At 36.9% G+C, this 20,000-nt stretch overlaps 1 protein-coding gene across 1 annotated transcript in view; it reads right to left on the reverse strand.

Annotated features, from left to right (window-relative positions):
• Positions 1 to 20,000, reverse strand: part of LOC133647001 (F-actin-capping protein subunit alpha-2-like) — a 46,247-nt gene that overhangs the window by 25,744 nt on the left and 503 nt on the right. The window lies entirely within an intron of this gene.

The raw sequence follows: 20,000 nt of genomic DNA on the forward strand, positions 1-20,000 counted from the left end.
CAAGAAGCGAAGCTTCAATTAAAAATGGCTTCAGGAGCCACTTTTCAGCAAATGGCTCGCTTATGAAGATGGAAAGGTGTTTTGCACGCCATGTAAACCGGCTAAGAAAAAAGAACACCTTTACGACCGGGTGCACTGATTTTCAAAGATCCAGCCTCACCAGGCACCAAGAAACATCATGTTACCCCTTTCCTGCTTGTCAGCTCCCAGACCGTGGTCGAGGAGCGCAGGGGAGACGTTCCCTGCAGGGCCGATGTATTGTCGGGCGTAACACCCTCCACTTTACCCAAAAGTGGGTCCCTACAGTTCCGCTCTTTGGTCGGAATGACGAGGCCGTCGATTTGTTACAACTCTTTATGTTTTCCACAAAGCCAAGCGGACATCCACCATGCTATTAACACTCCTGAACATGCTAGCGCTTCCTCTCCTCACTTACACACGTCCCTCACCCCACATACCGCCTTTCTTAAAGGGGAACACACAGCTTATGACCATCACCAAGCCAGAGATGAAATGCGAGAGGCATTAAGTGCCACTCTAATAAATGACATTGAAATTAACTTGCCAAATTCTATAAGTTTGTTGGCATTATCTGCCATGAAATTGTAGATGTGGCGGTTTTTAAAAAGGACTGATGATCTACATACAGGTGAGAATAATCAATTCAATTTGTCATGCCCTGGCACACCATTATCAAACTTTTTACACTTTTATACTGAAATAAATACACCTGAACTTATTAAATGAAAATATAGAAAAAAATACCGGCAGCGGTAAAGTTTAGATCCATGAAGGAAAGAAGAAAGTGAATGAACGTTTATAACTGAATATAACTGAACATGTGCATAAAAATGTGTTTTCTTTTGTATTATTTATTTTATGAATTAAGTAACGTTTATGACAACCTATTTCCAAAACACAATATGGAATGCGAGATACAACAGGATAATGCATACATTCATCATTTGTTTTCAAAACGGTTACAAAAAAGTGGGACCCCAAAAATGTACCGTGGGACCCCATTTTTATGACTTGATGGGGTGCCTGGGACCCCATTTTGAAAATTCCTAGCGCCAACACCAGGGTTTCCCACACATTTATTTATTTGTGGCGGCCCGCCACGAAAGAATTACGTCCGCCACAAATAAAATAAAAAATAAAAATAAATTTTTTTTTTTTTTTTTTTAAATAAATGTTTTTGTCCTGTCCAGCTTCTCAGGCAAATCATATAGTTGATGTAGATGCCCATATTGGCTGTTCAGATTTACATTACAAAAGAGAAGTGTAGGATACTTCTCTTGTTGCCTTATTTGTATTTGACTTTATTAAATGTATTTATATTAGAAACACAACATGTGTATATAACAAAGGGTGCAAAGTCTGCAGGCAGTAGGAAACACATAGTTAAGTGTAGGGAGTAAAACTGATGGCAGTCTAAAGTTCAAGATTTTTGGAGCTCTTTGTTCAGTGGATCAGATGTTTGATGAAGCTCCGTGTCTATCTACCACCACTACTGTTTATTTGTTACTGACTGTGGCAGGACACCTCTGCCTCTGTTTCACTTTATGTTGCTGGTAAATAATATGGTTGTAGTAGTAGGCTAAAGTTAAATTATTTAGTATGCACTAATTAAAGGGGCAGAGCTTTGAGACATTTTAGCTTTTATATTTTATAAGATATATTTTTTGTAAGAACCACAATTAATAAATATATTTCAGTGAATAACTTATTGTTCAAATCTGTATATAAATATGTACATAGTGTTGTAATTATATTGCAAAATGGATGGATGGATGGACGTTTAAAACAAAACTGTTATTATTAATTAGTAAGTATACATTTTTTGAGCCTTTTTAGAGAAAATCAAATCATTGTAGTAAATTATGCAAATTACTCGATGATGTCACAGTGACCACGTTCATAGCCACGCCCCCACCGCCACAGGTATCTTGGCAGTTTATGGGAAACACTGAACACTGTAATACTACTAATAAAATGTGTTCCAACTAGGGCTGCAACTAACGATTAATTTGATAATCTATTAATCTGATAATCGATTAATCTGTCGATTGTTACTTCGATTAATAATCGGATAAAAGAGACAAACTACATTTCTATCCTATCCAGTATTTTATTGAAAAAGCATACTGGCACCATACTTATTTTGATTATTGTTTCTCAGCTATTTGTAAATGTTGCAGTTTATAAATAAAGGTTTATTTTTAAAAAAAAATAAATTAAAAAAAAAAAGCCTGTGCGCATGCGCATAGCATAGATCCAACGAATCGATGACTAAATTAATCGGCAACTATTTTTATAATTGATTTTAATCGATTAGTTGTTGCAGCCCTAGTTCCAACATAAAAATAAAATATGGCAGACAACTGTATCACCATATACCGTATTTTTTGGACTATAAGTCGCTCCGGAGTATAAGTCGCACCGGCCGAAAATGCATAATAAAGAAGGGGAAAAACATATATAAGTCGCACTGGAGTATAAGTCGCATTTTTGGGGGACATTTATTTGATAAAACCCAACACCAAGAATAGACATTTGAAAGGCAATTTAAAATAAATAAAGAATAGTGAACAACAGGCTAAATAAGTGTACGTTATATGAGGCATAAATAACCAACTGAGAACGTGCCTGGTATGTTAACGTAACATATTATGGTAAGAGTCATTCAAATAACTATAACATATAGAACATGCTATACGTTTACCAAACAATCTGTCACTCCTAATCGCTAAATCCCATGAAATCTTATACGTCTAGTCTCTTACGTGAATGAGATAAATAATATTAGTTGATATTTTACGCTAATGTGTTAATAATTTCACACATAAGTCGCTCCTGAGTATAAGTCGCACCCCCCAAACTATGAAGAAAACTGCGACTTATAGTCCGAGAAATACGGTAAGTGTTTTGTATCAGTCCATATCGATAATTATTGGTATTTTTTTTATCACCTATGGAAAATAAGAAAAATATATTTTATATGAAATGTGACTTCCTCTGATTATAATACCCTCAGCTATCAAGGCAGAAAGGAAAACAATGTCAACAAAATATTAAAATCACATTGAACACTTAACAATAAGGTCTTAAAAATAAGGATAATGTAAGAAAGGCTTCACAAACTATAAGAAAATAGTGCAAAGTGTGAAAATGTAAACAGAGAAACATGAGGAACTATTTTCTGCCGGTTTAGTGGCAGGAAATTATGGTGAGCTCGGCTAAGGTGGTGTGTTATTCGCGGTCTTGGTGGGGACCAGCACCTTGCATCATTACCTGAGCAAAAACTAAATATCCCTGTAAGAAACTGGTAATGGAAACACCCATGTTTGGAAAAAACGTTTTTACGCTGCCATGAGGTAGTTTTTCCAGACGTTTCGATATTGAAGTGTGTCCCAAAAGCATGATGGAAACACTTTTTTGCCATTTACAGGACACTTAAACACAGAACCAGCGGGTGGGCCCATGGTCGGTCTCGTAGGTCCCTTCTGGCAACAGAGGCCGAGACACCCACACACATGTCCCGACAATGTCGAGGAGTCCACAATGTCTGTGAATTACTCCTTGACCATTCTGTCCCTAAAATCCCTTAATGGTAGCCGCTGCCAGACGTAAGGAAGGTGCCTTCGTGCCATCACCCTGTGCCTTCGTCAACTGTTGTCGTCACGGCAACAGTGGCGGCTGTAATATCTTTCTCAACGTGGAATCTCGTGGGATGAGATTTTATGAGAATTACACCTCACGGCGCTAAACACCTTTAATGGAAACACGAAATTCCAGAAATATCGCTTTTAATTTGCGAAAAACTGCAATGGAAACAGCCCTTTTTCTTTTATTGATATGGATTACATCTCTATCGCGATAAATATTGACATTGGTTTATTGATATGGATTACATCTCTATCGCGATAAATATTGACATTGGTTTATTGATATGGATTACATCTCTATCGCGATAAATATTGACATCGGTTTATTGATATGGATTACATCTTTCAAAGGATACAGTATTTTGACATCAGTTTATTGATATGGATTAAATCTTTCAAAGGATAGAGTATTTTGACATTGGTTTATTGATATGGATTACATCTTTCAAAAGATACAGTATATTGACATCGGTTTATTGATATGGATTACATCTCTATCGCGATAAATATTGACATCGGTTTATTGATATGGATTACATCTTTCAAAGGATACAGTATTTTGACATCAGTTTATTGATATGGATTAAATCTTTCAAAGGATACAGTATATTGACATCAGTTTATTGATATGGATTACATCTTTCAAAAGATAAAGTATATTGACATCTGTTTATTGATATGGATTACATCTCTATCGCGATAAATTTTGACATCGGTTTATTGATATGAATTACATCTCTATCGCGATATATATTAACATCGGTTTATTGATATGATTACATCTTTCAAAGGATACACTATATTGACATCAGTTTATTGATATAGATTACATCTCTATCGCGATATATATTGACATTGGTTTATTGATATGGATTACATCTCTATCGCGATATATATTGCCATTGGTTTATTGATATGGATTAAATCTTTCAAAGGATACAGTATATTGACATCGGTTTATTGATATGGATTACATCTCTATCGCGATATATATTGACATTGGTTTATTGATATGGATTACATCTTTCAAAAGATACAGTATATTGACATCGGTTTATTGATATGGATTACATCTCAATCGTGATATATATTCACATTGGTTTATTGATATGGATTACATCTTTCAAAGGATACAGTATTTTGACATCGGTTTATTGATATGGATTACATATCTATCGGGATAAATATTGACATCGGTTTATTGATATGGATTACATCTTTCAAAAGATCAAGTATATTGACATCTGTTTATTGATATGGATTACATCTCTACCGCGATATATATTGACATCGGTTTATTGATATGAATTACATCTCTATCGCGATATATATTAACATCGGTTTATTGATATGATTACATCTTTCAAAGGATACACTATTTTGACATCGGTTTATTGATATGGATTACATCTTTCAAAGGATACAGTATATTGACATCGGTTTATTGATATGGATTACATCTCTACCGCGATAAATATTGACATTGGTTTACTGATATGGATTACATCTTTCAAAGGATACAGTATATTGACATCGGTTTATAGATATGGATTACATCTCTATCGCGATATATATTGACATTGGTTTATTGATATGGATTACATCTCTATCGGGATAAATATTGACATCGGTTTATTGATATGGATTACATCTTTCAAAAGATAAAGTATATTGACATCGGTTTATTGATATGGATTACATCTCTATCGCGATATATATTGACATTGGTTTATTGATATGGATTATATCTTTCAAAAGATAAAGTATATTGACATCTGTTTATTGATATGGATTACATCTCTATCGCGATATATATTAACATCGGTTTATTGATATGATTACATCTTTCAAAGGATACACTATTTTGACATCGGTTTATTGATATGGATTACATCTTTCAAAGGATACAGTATATTGACATCGGTTTATTGTAATGGATTACATCTCTATCGCGATAAATATTGACATCGGTTTATTCATATGGATTACATCTCTATCGCGATAAATATTGACATCGTTTATTGATATGGATTAAATCTCTATCGTGATAAATATTGACATCGGTTTATTGATATGGATTACATCTTTCAAAGGATACAGTATTTGACATCGGTTTATTGATATGGATTACATCTCTATCCCGATATATATTGACATCGGTTTATTGATATGGATTACATCTTTCAAAGGATACAGTATTTTGACATTGGTTTATTGATATGGATTACATCTCTATCACGATAAATATTGACATCGGTTTATGGATATGGATCACATCTTTCAAAGAATACAGTATTTTGACAGTTTATTTATATGGATTACATCTCTATCGCGATATATATTGACATTAGGGCTGCAACTAACAACTAATTTGATAATCGATTAATGTCAATTATTACTTCGATTAATAATCGGACAAAAGAGACAAACTACATTTCTATCCTTTCCAGTATTTTATTGGGGAAAAAAACCAGCATACTGGCACCATACTTATTTTGATTATTGTTTCTCAGCTGTTTGTAAATGTTGCAGTTTATAAATAAAGGTTTATTAAAAAAATAAATAAAATAAAGTAGCCTCTGCACATGCGCATAGCATAGATCCAACGAATCGATGACTAAATTAATCGCCAACTATTTTTATAATCGATTTTAATCGATTAGTTGTTGCAGCCCTAATTGCCATTGGTTTATTGATATGGATTACATCTCTATCGGTTTATCGCCGAGCGCTAGCTTCTTGGTCACAAAAGACATTGTGCATGTCCCCTCATCCCTGAAGGAGCTGTGGGCCCACAGACTAGAAGCAGACCTTGGCCGAGGACCATGCCAAGAGACATTCCCAGAAGCTGCCTTGTCTGTCTGACATAAGTATGCAGCATAATTAGCACATAATTACAGGCCTCTTTGCTTCTAGGCCAACTGTCTATTCCGCTGAGTAATCCTGTGGAGACGTTAGTCTTGAATCGGGCTTAATCGACATTGAGGTTTTAATTACTGCAATAAATAACTACAATAGGCCGAGTTTTGGTTGTTTTTTTAATCTCCGCCGTCACCGCCATTTGAGTGACAGACATTTTGGCCAATCAGAATTGTCGAGCCTCGCCTTTCTTCGTCCCTGGCTTCAAACGGGGAGAGAGAGAGGTCTCACTCTGTGCACGGATCTCAGCACATTCAACTGCAAAATACTTTATTACCGCCTGGATTCAGGCTCTCTAAACAACCTTTTCTTACAATTCGACCCAGACAAAGGGTTATTTGTCCAACTTCACTTACAGAAAATGTCAGAAACGAGCAATGAGATTTTGGGGATGATGCGGATCACCGCCTGGATTCAGGCTCTTGAAACAACATTTTCTTACGATTCGACCCAGACAAAGGGTTATTTGTCCAACTTCACTTACATGTAATAAACAACATTTTCTTACAATTCGACCCAGACAAAGGGTTATTTGTCCAACTTCACTTACAGGAAATGTCAGAAACGAACAATGAGATTTTGGGGATGATGCGGATCACCGCCTGGATTCAGTCTCTTTAAACAACATTTTCTTACGATTCGACCCAGACAAAGGGTTATTTGTCCAACATCACCTTCACTTACAGGAAATGCCAGAAACGAGCAATGAGATTTTGGGGATGATGCGGATCACCGCCTGGATTCAGGCTCTTTAAACAACATTTTCTTACAATTCGACCCAGACAAAGGGTTATTTGTCCAACTTCACTTACAGAAAATGTCAGAAACTAGCTATTCCATTTTGAGGATGATGCGGATCACCGCCTGGATTCAGGCTCTCTAAACATTTTCTTACAATTCGACCCAGACGAAGGGTTATTTGTCCAACTTCACTTACAGGAAATAAACAACATTTTCTTACAATTCGACCCAGACAAAGGGTTATTTGTCCAACTTCACTTACAGGAAATGTCAGAAACGAGCAATGAGATTTTGGGGATGATGCGGATCACCGCCTGGATTCAGGCTCTTTAAACAACATTTTCTTACGATTCGACCCAGACAAAGGGTTATTTGTCCAACTTTACTTACATGAAATAAACAACATTTTCTTACAATTCGACCCAGACGAAAGGGATATTTATCCAACTTCACTTACATGAAATAAACGAAATGTTCTTACAATTCGACCCAGACAAAGGGTTATTTGTCCAACTTCACTAACAGGAAATGTCAGAAACGAGCAATGAGATTTTGGGGATGATGCGGATCACCGCCTGGATTCAGGCTCTTTAAACATTTTCTTACAATTCGACCCAGACGAAGGGTTATTTGTCCAACTAAATTTACATTAAATAAACAACATTTTCTTACGATTCGACCCAGACAAAGGGTTATTTGTCCAACGTCACTTACATGAAATAAAAAACATTTTCTTACAATGCGACCCAGACAAAGGGTTATTTGTCCAACATCACCTTCACTTACAGGAAATGCCAGAAACGAGCAATGAGATTTTGGGGATGATGCGGATCACCGCCTGGATTCAGGCTCTTTAAACATTTTCTCACGATTCGACCCAGACAAAGGGTTATTTGTCCAACATCACTTTCACTTACAGGAAATGTCAGAAACGAGCTATTCGATTTTGGGGATGATGCGGATCACCGCCTGGATTCAGGCTCTTTAAACAACATTTTCTTACAATTCGACCCAGACAAAGGGTTATTTGTCCAACTTCACTTACAGAAAATGTCAGAAACTAGCTATTCGATTTTGAGGATGATGCGGATCACCGCCTGGATTCAGGCTCTTTAAACAACATTTTCTTACGATTCAACCCAGACGAAGGGTTATTTGTCCAACTTCACTTACAGGAAATAAACAACATTTTCTTACAATTCGACCCAGACAAAGGGTTATTTGTCCAACTTCACTTACAGGAAATGTCAGAAACGAACAATGAGATTTTGGGGATGATGCGGATCACCGCCTGGATTCAGGCTCTTTAAACAACATTTTCTTACGATTCGACCCAGACAAAGGTTTATTCGTCCAACTTCAGGGTTTTTCCTCAGAACCATGCAGCCCTAGTCTTGAACACAGTCCAGAACAGACGTCCTTTGGAGATTTGTGAGCGAGCTGGTGAGTCGGGCGATACGAGTGGCCAGAAAGATGTTTGCCGTGTTCTTCATCTTTGCAGACTTCATGTGGTCACATTTATTACATAGGACTTTCAGACCGGCAAGCCTGGCCGTGGACCCGCTTGGCCAAGTTGTAAAGAGTGTGGGCAGCTCCCCAAAGAGCACGCCAGCGTGACACACGGAGTCTCCATTCTTCACGGCATTAAGGTGGGCCGAGCAGGCAGACATGACGTCAGCCAGAAAGCTGAAATAACAAAAGGGACAAAACGTCGTCGCCCTGTGGGAGTCTTGAGGTCTTTGTGCGGTCTTGGCCCTTTATTGCTGCTTACTGTACGTGCATTCATGACCAGGTCTCACGAGTCTGAAACTGACCCAGATGCTAACACTTACCAGTAGACACTACAATAAGGAATCCTTTCAGAAGGGGGGTGTGTGTAGTCATGAATATTTATACATTGCCAGCAGATTAGTGGCTGTCAAAGAGATGCAGGCCGACTCTAACCAAACACTCCTCAGTCTAGTGAGGAGGCGGCAGAAAGACTCTCCTCCACCAGCTTGTTCAATCCCCGAGGAATAAACGATCGGGACTTTTACAACAACAGCAACCTCGTGCTGTGATGATAAAAATAGCACAGAGGAAAGATTCTCACATCCATTCCAAAAAAACAACATGGCGGATTATTTTGTCCATTTCCAATGAAAAAGGATCACATGAGGACTCTTTAAGATCTCCATTCCTGGCAATGATAGTGTGGTATGTACGACGACCCAGAAAAAGGGTTATTTGTCCAACGTCACTTAAAAATCTCCAAAACGAGCAGTTCGATTTTGGAGATGATGCGGATCATCGCCTGGATTCAGGCTCTTTAAACAACATTTTCTTACAATTCAACCCAGACAAAGGGTTATTTGTCCAACTTCACTTACGTGAAATAAATGACATTTTTTTACAATTCGACCCAGACAAAGGGTTATTTGTCCAACTTCACTTACAGAAAATGTCAGAAACGAGCTATTCAATTTTGGGGATGATGCGGATCACCGTCTGGATTCAGGCTCTCTAAACAACATTTTCTTACAATTCGACCCAGACAAAAGGGTTATTTGTCCAACTTCACTTACAGGAAATAAACAAAATGTTCTTACAATTCAACCCAGACAAAGGGTTATGTGTCCAACTTCACTTACATGAAATAAACAACATTTTCTTACAATTCGACCCAGACAAAGGGTTATTTGTCCAACTTCACTTACAGGAAATAAACAACATTTTCTTACAATTCGACCCAGACAAAGGGTTGTTTGTCCAACTTCACTTACAGAAAATGTCAAAAACGAGCTATTTTATTTTGGGGATGATGCGGATCACCGCCTGGATTCAGGCTCTTTAAACAACATTTTCTTACGATTCGACCCAGACAAAGGGTTATTTGTCCAACTTCACTTACATGAAATAAACAACATTTTCTTACAATTCGACTCAGAAAAGGGTTATTTGTCCAACTTCACTGACAGGAAATAAACATTTTCTTACAATTCGACCCGGACAAAGGGTTATTTGTCCAACTTCACTTACAGGAAATAAACAAAATTTTCTTACAATTCAACCCAGATGAAGGGTTATGTGTCCAACTTCACTTACATGAAATAAACAACATTTTCTTACAATTCGACTCAGACAAAGGGTTATTTGTCCAACTTCACTTACATGAAATAAACAAAATGTTCTTACAATTCGACCCGGACAAAGGGTTATTTGTCCAACTTCACTTACAGGAAATGTCAGAAACGAGCAATGAGATTTTGGGGATGATGCGGATCACCGCCTGGATTCAGGCTCTTTAAACAACATTTTCTTACGATTCGACCCAGACGAAGGGTTATTTGTCCAACTTCACTTACAGGAAATGTCAAAAACGAGCTATTTGATTTTGGGGATGATGCGGATCACCGCCTGGATTCAGGCTCTTTAAACAACATTTTCTTACGATTCGACACAGACAAAGGGTTATTTGTCCAACTTCACTTACAGAAAATAAACATTTTCTTACAATTCGACCCAGTCAAAGGGTTATTTGTCCAACTTCACTTACAGGAAATAAACAACATTTTCTTACAATTCGACCCGGACAAAGGGTTATTTGTCCAACTTCACTTACAGGATATGTCAGAAACGAGCAATGAGATTTTGGGGATGATGCGGATCACCGTCTGGGTCACTTGCAGGAAATGTCAGAAATGAGCAATCAGATTTTGCAGATGATACAGATCACCGCCTGGATTCAGGCTCTTTAACCAACATTTCCTTACAATTGTGAGATGAAAATTGGCGGAGTACTTCAAGTACTTCATTATTACTTTAAAGTGGGCAATAAATCAATATCAATAAATATTGAAATAGAAACGTCACCGATAGCAATAAGAAATGTGTTCAATAAAACATTCAATTTTTTTTTTTTCCGTCGAAAGTAAGCAAAAGTTAGTAAGCAAGGTTGGTTGCACTCGGAGCAACACAGGAAGTGATCATGTAACAGTATCAACTCTCAAGTTAGGTTGATTCTTTGTATGGAGTGAGAAAAGAAAGTCAAAATTACGAAAATGTGGATAAGGGAGGAAAAGTCACCTGGACAGTTTTTGGATGTTTTCAAAAGGACCGTAGTCAGACCATCGTGGTCTGTAAATGATGCAAGGCACCACCTTAGCCGCGCTTACCCTTTAGAGCACAACTGTAACTTCCTGCCACTAAATCTGCAGAAAATAGTTCTTCTCGGGTTTCTCTCGGTTTACATTTTCACACTTTGCACTATTAGCAGTTAAAATAGAACTGAAATGCTGCATGCAAGCATGCTAACAGTTCACATGTGTAGACTACCAATTTAGATGACTCTGAGGTGTACGCTTGTAAAATTAGCTTAAAACGTGATAGCAAGTACCAAGTTATATGACTCTGGGGTAAGCCGTTAAAAAATTTGCCAAAACAAAGTTAGCATGCGTCACATACCTAGTTATGACTCTTAGGTATACAGCAAAAAATTGGCTAAAAAAGTTAGGATGCTAATGTTAGCATCCCAACATTTGCATGCGCTACCACATAGCATTCCAAGTTATATGACTGACGTGTACGGCTAAAAAATGTACTTAATTAGTTTCGCATGTGTCACACACCAAGTTATAAGACTCTGAGGTGTACGGCGGAAAAATTGGCTAAAAAGGTTAGCATGCTAACAGTCGGCACATGTAACGTACCACGTTATATGACTGAGGAGTACAACTGAAAAATTGGTGCTATGCTAACAGTTAATATATGTACCCTACAAAGTTATAGGACTGAGGCGTACAATGGCAAAACTGGCCTAAAAAAGATAGCATGATAATGTCAGAATGCTATCATGCTAACGTCCACATGCTAAAAGTTAGTTAAGTACTAAGTTGTATGACTTTGGGCGAAACGGTTACAAAATTTGCCCAAACAGGTTAACATGCTAACAGTTAACATATGTCAAGTACCAAATTATAAGACTCTGTGCTTAAAGGTTGGAAAATTTGCCAAAAAAGTTAATATGCTAACAGCTAGCATAGGTCAAGTACCAAGTTATAAGACTCTGGTTACAAAATTTGCCAAAAAAGTTGTCCGGGTCCCACAAACATCTGATAAAACAAATCAAGTTTTATTTTCATAAAAACAATATTTTTTGGTCTTAATTCTTGCACTTGAATAATGCATCAAAATAAATAATCATGATCATTTTCCCTTCTTACGCAATGGACTATTATGCATGCTACTGCACATGTGCAGACTGTACCCAAGAAACTGTCAAATATTTTGTGTCTATTTACAGTATGTGTCTATTTCTAAAATAACATACTTCAGTGTGTGTATAAATACTTTTAAGGCACAATACTCTGTTGACAATAACTGTAATATTACTGTAAATTCCGGCTAGTTTTTTCTTACGATTTGAACCCCTGCGGTTTATAAAACAGTGCGGCTAATTTATGGATTTTTCTTCGCTAACGGCCATAATGTTTTGTGTTCAATAGTTTTCATTAAACCCAAGCAGAAACACTGAAAAGGTGTGTCATTGTTTGTGCTATGGCGCCATCTTTTGGACGAGTTTGCTCACTGCAGGAGTTGCGAGTTGAAAATATTCTTCCAGGTTTAATGCCTTGAACCGAAAGAAAGTCCGTCCATAGCGTTTCTACTCGTACGGAGTCTTCATTCATCACTCCAGGCAACGTTTGTAAGTTTTACAATATAACTAAAACAATCCTTACTTACTAAAGTGTCCCACGTGTGATGTCTGTGGGAGTGTTTTCATGCATATTTGTACGTGCTATCGTAATGTAATCAAGCTAGCGGCTTTACTATTAGCTAATAGGCTGCTAATAATCCCTCCGTGTTAGTATTATTAAACTACAATGGCATTATTTTTGTATTGTTTCAAGTTCACAAATGCAAGTATATATATAATGTAGTAACAGACACCTTCATAATAATATGTAATATGTACAATATACACACTGAAAGTGTATATATAATGTAGTAACAGACACCTTCATAACAATATGTAATATGTACAATATACACACTGAAAGTGTATATATAATGTAGTAACAGACACCTTCATAACAATATGTAATATGTAAAATATACACACTGCAAGTATATATATAATGTAGTAACAGACACCTTCATAACAATATGTAATATGTACAATATACACACTGAAAGTGTATATATAATGTAGTAACAGACACCTTCATAACAATATGTAATATGTACAATATACACACTGAAAGTGTATATATAATGTAGTAACAGACACCTTCATAACAATATGTAATATGTAAAATATACACACTGCAAGTATATATATAATGTAGTAACAGACACCTTCATAACAATATGTACAATATACACACTGAAAGTGTATATATAATGTAGTAACAGACACCTTCATAACAATATGTAATATGTACAATATACACACTGCAAGTATATATATAATGTAGTAACAGGCACCTTCATAACAATATGTAATATGTACAATATACACACTGCAAGTATATATATATAATGTAGTAACAGACACCTTCATAACAATATGTAATATGTACAATATACACTCTGCAAGTATATATATATTGTAGTAACAGACACCTTCATAACAATATGTAACATGTACAATATACACACTGCAAGTATATATATAATGTAGTAACAGACACCTTCATAACAATATGTAATATGTACAATATACACACTGCAAGTATATATATAATGTAGTAACAGACACCTTCATAACAATATGTAACATGTACAAAATACACACTGCAAGTATATATATAATGTAGTAACAGGCACCTTCATAACAATATGTAATATGTACAAAATACACACTGCAAGTATATATATAATGTAGTAACAGGCACCTTCATAACAATATGTAATATGTACAATATACACACTGCAAGTATATATATATATATATATATATATATATATATATATATATATATATATATATATATATATATATATATATATATATAATGTAGTAACAGACACCTTCATAACAATATGTAATATGTACAATATACACACTGCAAGTATATATATATATAATGTAGTAACAGACAACTGTTTTCATGCATATTTGTACGTTCTATCGTAATGTAATCAAGCTAGCGTCGTTAGCATTAGCTAATATCCCAACACGTTTACGAGTGTCTGTGTTAGTATTATTAACTTTCAATGGCACTCTTTTTGTATTGTTTCACTTTCACGAATTCCTCCGTAAATTCACCAAAACGTCACCGTGGAGTTAGTGAGTCTGTTTAGCTGATTGGAGAGCTAGCTTGCGCAGCTAGTGGGTCCATGATGATGACTTCTGTTTTGCTTGATCAGCCGTTTTACTGCCCTGTTACAGACACCGTTTGGAAACAATTAAGGTACATAAATAAAAATTTCTGTGTAAATAACTCATTTCACAACGTAAATATCTGCGGCTAATGCATGGGAAAATACCTAAAATTTAGCGGGTGCGGCACTCTATAGTCCGGAAAATCCGGTAGTTGTAGTTTTTTGTCCATTTAAAAGGTGTATAATGTTAGTTTTCTTTGATTTGCAGCCAGCAGACAGTCTTCTGAGACAGACAAAGGCGTCTCAATAGAGACGACAGATTGAGCAACAAGCACTTCCTGTTGTACACGTGTGTGGTTTCCCCGCCGTGACCAGGAAGCTCAAACACACTTTTGACACTTTGTTTGGTGTCCAAGGCGAAAGGACGACAATGACAACTTATTTTTCGTGTGAGTCGTCAGCACTTGCACTGTGCTGTAACAGCTTCTTCCCTCAGGCCATCAGACTCTTGAACGCATCATAATAATCCCCTCAATTCCCCCCAAAAACGGATTAACTCGGTGGAATATAAAGACAACATGCATCCATAAACGTGGATGCATATGCAAAAGTGCAATATAACCTATATTGCCAAAAGTATTTGGCCACCCATACAAATGATCAGAATCAGGTGTCCTAATCACTACACCACAGGTGTACAAAATCAGGCACTTAGGCATGGAGACTGTTTCTACAAACATTTGTGAAAGAATGGGCGTCTATATTACAATCCCCGTTTCCACAAGAGTTGGGAAATTGTGTTAGATGTAAATATAAAAGGAATACAATGATTTGCAAATCATTTTCAAGCCATATTCAGTTGAATATGCTACAAAGACAACATATTTGATGTTCAAACTGATAAACATTTTTTTGTTGTTGCAAATAATCATTAACTTTAGCATTTGATGCCAGCAACACGTGACAAAGAAGTTGGGAAAGGTGGCAATAAATACTGATAAAGTTGAGGAATGCTCATCAAACACTTATTTGGAACATCCCACAGGTAAACAGGCTAATTGGGAACAGGTGGGTGCCATGATTGGGTATAAAAGTAGATTCCATGAAATGCTCAGTCATTCACAAACAAGGATGGGGCGAGGGTCACCACTTTGTCAACAAATGCGCGAGCAAATTGTTGAACAGTTTAAGAAAAACATTTCTCAACCAGCTATTGCAAGGAATTTAGGGATTTCACCATCTACGGTCCGTAATATCATCAAAGGGTTCAGAGAATCCGAAAAAATCACTGCACGTAAGCAGCTAAGCCTGTGACCTTCGATCCCTCAGGCTGTATTGCATCAAGCGACATCAGTGTGTAAAGGATATCACCACATGGGCTCAGGAACACGTCAGAAACCCACTGTCAGTAACTACAGTTGGTCGCTACATCTGTAAGTGTAAGTTAAAACGCTCCTATGCAAGGCGAATACCGTTTATCAACAACACCCAGAAACGCAGTCGGCTTCGCTTGGCCTGAGCTCATCTAAGATGGACTGATACAAAGTGGAAAAGTGTTCTGTGGTCTGACGAGTCCACATTTCAAATTGATTTTGGAAACTGTGGAAGTCGTGTCCTCCGGACCAAAGAGGAAAAGAACCATCCGGATTGTTCTAGGCGCAAAGTGTAAAAGCCAGCATGTGTGATGGTATGGGGGTGTATTAGTGCCCAAGGCATGGGTAACTTACACATCTGTGAAGGCACCATTAATGCTGAAAGGTACATACAGGTTTTGGAGCAACATATGTTGCCATCCAAGCAATGTTACCATGGACGCCCCTGCTTATTTCAGCAAGACAATGCCAAGCCACGTGTTACATCAACGTGGCTTCATAGTAAAAGAGTGCGGGTACTAGACTGGCCTGCCTGTAGTCCAGACCTGTCTCCCATTGAAAATGTGTGGCGCATTATGAAGCCTAAAATACCACAACGGAGACCCCCGGACTGTTGAACAACTTAAGCTGTACATCAAGCAAGAATGGGAAATAATTCCACTTGAGAAGCTTCAAAAATGTGTCTCCTCAGTTCCCAAACCTTTACTGAGTGTTGTTAAAAGGAAAGGCCATGTAACACAGTGGTAAACATGCCCTTTCCCAACTACTTTGGCACGTGTTGCAGCCATGAAATTGTAAGTTAATTATTATTTGCAAAAAAAAATAAAGTTTATGAGTTTGAACATTAAATATGTTGTCTTTGTAGTGCATTCAACTGAATATGGGTTGAAAAGGATTTGCAAATCATTGTATTCCGTTTATATTTACATCTAACACAATTTCCCAACTCATATGGAAACGGGGTTTGTAGGATGCCACCTGTGCAACAAATCCAGTCGTGAAATGTCCTCGCTCCTAAATATTCCAAAGTCAACTGTCGGCTTTATTATAAGAAAATGGAAGAGTTTGGGAACAACAGCAACTCAGCCACCGAGTGGTAGGCCACGTAAACTGACAGAGGAGAGGGTTCAGCGGAGGAATTATAGTGTAGGGTTGTTTTTCAGGAGTTGGGCTTGGCCCCATAGTTCCAGTGAAAGGAACTTTGAATGCTCCAGGATACCAAAACATTTTGGACAATTCCATGCTCCCAACCTCGTGGGAACAGTTTGGAGAGGGCCCCTTCCTCTTCCAACATGACTGTGCACCAGAGCACAAAGCAAGGTCCATAAAGACATGGATGACAGAGTCAGATGTGGATGAACTTGACTGGCCTGCACAGAGTCCTGACCTGAACCCGATAGAACACCTTTGGGACGAATTAGAACAGAGACTGAGAGCCAGGTCTTCTAGACCACAATCAGTGTGTGACCTTACCAATGCGCTTTTGGAAGAATGCTGGACAATTCCTATAAACACACTTTGCAACCTTGTGGACAGCCTTCCCAGAAGAGTTGAAGCTAAACATAAATAATAAATAATTTCTACCAGCTCACTCTAGTGGTTAGAGTGTCCGCCCTGAGATGGGTAGGTCGTGAGTTCAAACCCCAGCCGAGTCACACCAAAGACTATAAAAATGGGAGCCATTACCTCCCTGCTTGGCACTCAGCATCAAGGGTTGGAATTGGGGGTTAAATCACCAAAAATGATTCCCGGGCGCGGCCACCGCTGCTGCCCACTGCTCCCCTCACCTCCAAGGAGGTGATCAAGGGGGTCAAATGAAGAGAATAATTTCGCCACACCTCGTGTGTGTGTGACAATCATGGGTACTTTAACTTTAACTTTTATTTATCTTGATAGACACAGATGACTTGACATAATTTATTCAGAAAATATAAATAACGACAAATAAATGATCAACCGCAACTAGGGATGTCCGATAATGGCTTTTTGCCGATATTCCGATATAGTCCAACTCTTAATTACCGATACCGATATCAACCGATACCGATATATACAGTCGTGGAATTAACACATTATTATGCCTAATTTGGACCACCGGGTATGGTGAAGATAAGGTCCTTTTTTAAAAAAAATTAATAAAATAAAATAAGATAAATAAATTAAAAACATTTTGTTGAATAAAAAAGAAAGTAAAACAATATAAAAACAGTTACATAGAAACTAGTAATTAATGAAAATGAGTAAAATTAACTGTTAAAGGTTAGTACTATTAATGGACCAGCAGCACGCACAATCATGTGTGCTTACGGACTGTATCCCTTGCAGACTGTATTGATATATATTGATATATAATGTAGGAACCAGAATATTAATAACAGAAAGAAACAACCCTTTTGTGTGAATGAGTGTAAAAGGGGAAGGAGGTTTTTTGGGTTAGTGTACTAATTGTAAGTGTATCTTGTGTTTTTTATGTTGATTCAATTAAAAACAAAAAAAATGATACAGATAAAAAAAAACGATACCGATAATTTCCGATATTACATTTTAAAGCAGGGGTCCCTTTTAGACAATATGATTTGCCTGAGCGGCTAGGAGACACCGTGAGTAGCAAGCGGTACAAAGTGGATAAGAAAAGACAGAAAAAAATAATAATTTTTTTTTTTTTACTTGGGACTTCTTGCGGCCGGCCCGCGGGCCGTAGTTTGGGTACCCCTGTTTTAAAGCATTTATCGGCATCTCTAACCGCAACATGTAAGTGTAAAAAAAAACCACCTAACAACATTATGATTTGTACATTTGCGCTTGTTCTATTTTTAAACAAGGAAAACAATCTGAAGTTGTCTTTATTTTTAAGTTATCGTGCCGTGATTTTACCAGTTGGGAGTAAATTTTTCTCTATGTGGCCCCCCCCGATCTAAAATGAGTTTGACACCCATGCATTAAGTCATGTGACTTTGTTTTATTTTGAAAATCAATATGTTTGATTTCCTTTTGGTCACTCCTGTAAATTGTGAAAACATTTTAAACTCATTTTTGACAGAGATGTTTGATAATATCGGCCAATAAATGCTTTAAAATGTAATATCGGAAATTATCGGTATCGTTTTTTTTATTCTCGGTATCATTTTTTTGTTTTGTTTTTTTATTAAATCAACATAAAAAACACAAGATACACTTACAATTAGTGCACCAACCCAAAAAACCTCCCTCCTCCATTTACACTCATTCACACAAAAGGGTTGTTTCGTTCTGTTATTAATATTCTGGTTCCTACATTATACATCAATATATATCAATACAGTCTGCAAGGGATACAGTCCGTAAGCACACATGATTGTGCGTGCTGCTGGTCCACTAATAGTACTAACCTTTAACAGTTAGTTTTACTCATTTTCATGAATTACTAGTTTCTATGTAACTGTTTTTATACTGTTTTACTTTCTTTTTTATTCAAGATAATGTTTTTAATTTATTTATCTTATTTTATTATAAAAAAAAAAAAAAAGGACCTTATCTTCACCATACCTGGTTGTCCAAAGTAGGCATAATAATGTGTTAATTCCACGACTGTATATATCGGTATCGGTAATTAAAGAGTTGGACAATATCGGAATATCGGATATCGGCAAAAAGCCATTATTGGACATCCCTATTTTTAAGTTATCGTGCCATGATTTTACCAGTTTGGGAGTAGATTTTTCTCTATCCGGCCCCCCCGATCTAAAATGAGATTGACACCCCTGCATTAAGTCATGTGACTTTGTTTTATTTTGAAAATCAATATGTTTGATTTCCTTTTGGTCACTCCTGTAAATTGTGAAGAAATGTAAATTCATTTTTACGGACAAATAAAGTCTCTCTCCAATCTAATCTCACCTGAATTCTGTTCATCAAAGTAAAGCAAAAAAAAAAATGTGCGCATTATTGTCGATTAGTGGCGCAAACGTCAAGTTGTGAGAGTAAAGTGAGAAAAGTGTTCGCAAAGAGGAAAAGG

Source organism: Entelurus aequoreus, linkage group LG03, assembly GCF_033978785.1.
Source record: "Entelurus aequoreus isolate RoL-2023_Sb linkage group LG03, RoL_Eaeq_v1.1, whole genome shotgun sequence".
NCBI classification, from domain to species: Eukaryota; Metazoa; Chordata; class Actinopteri; order Syngnathiformes; family Syngnathidae; genus Entelurus; species Entelurus aequoreus.